Raw genomic sequence first — 948 nt, forward strand, 5'->3', positions numbered from 1 at the left:
CAAAGAGAATATTTGTGGAAGTAAAAAAGGGGACAGCATCTCTGTAAAATATTTAGCTTTGACAATATTGGTGACCTGACAATAATAGCTACAATTATCACATCTTTACTTCTATGTGAAGAATATTGTAATTCTCCAAATTTAGCATATTACTACAAATAACTCCTAAACAAACTTTTTTCTGCACTGTGGAATATTAGACCCATTACTCTCTGTGTACTAGGCCAATGTGTTATCATTGAACTTCTTTTATAATCCTTTTTATTTTATTCTGAGACAGGATTTTCTACAAACTGGCCCTGAATCTGCTATGCTCTTGCTTCAGATGCTTAGGTACTTGAAATCACAGGAACTCTACATCAGGCCCTGCTGTTTCAAAGGAGTCATCATTTTTTTCCTCTGGTTTTATTTGTCAAATCAGTTTTTGAAGAGAAAAAAATACCTTGTCCCTCATATTTGTTCAATGTAATTTAGGTAGAACTACTTGTACCAGCCTCGGGGCTGAAGCTTTTGCCTAAGTAGAATCCAATAGAAAACTCTATTACTTGATCTCCATGGAAGTGAATAGATGGACATGTAATCAAGCCCCAAATAACCAGTATGAGCATGATTTCTGTGATTATTGAGTTTCTCTAACTTTACTCTTTAACCTCAGGGCATTCAAGATTCTTTGGCTACAAGATATCTTGCCACATAAATAAAAAGTATTCTGAGAATTGAGCCAAATCACAGCCCAGAGAAGAAAGAACTGAGCAAAATGTAGAGGAAAAACAGTTCAGATATCATTATCAAAATCCGTGTATTCACATAAGCCGGAAATTAAAGTAATTCTGGGCTGTTTCACTTTGAAGCAGTGTACTTTGGATTACTTATTTTATCTTGCAAGGATGATATCACATACTACAGTATTCCTGGAAGTTGTATGCAACAATAAGTTATTGGATATTT

The sequence above is a fragment of the Microtus pennsylvanicus genome, chromosome 1, assembly GCF_037038515.1.
Source record: "Microtus pennsylvanicus isolate mMicPen1 chromosome 1, mMicPen1.hap1, whole genome shotgun sequence".
Lineage (NCBI taxonomy): Eukaryota > Metazoa > Chordata > Mammalia > Rodentia > Cricetidae > Microtus > Microtus pennsylvanicus.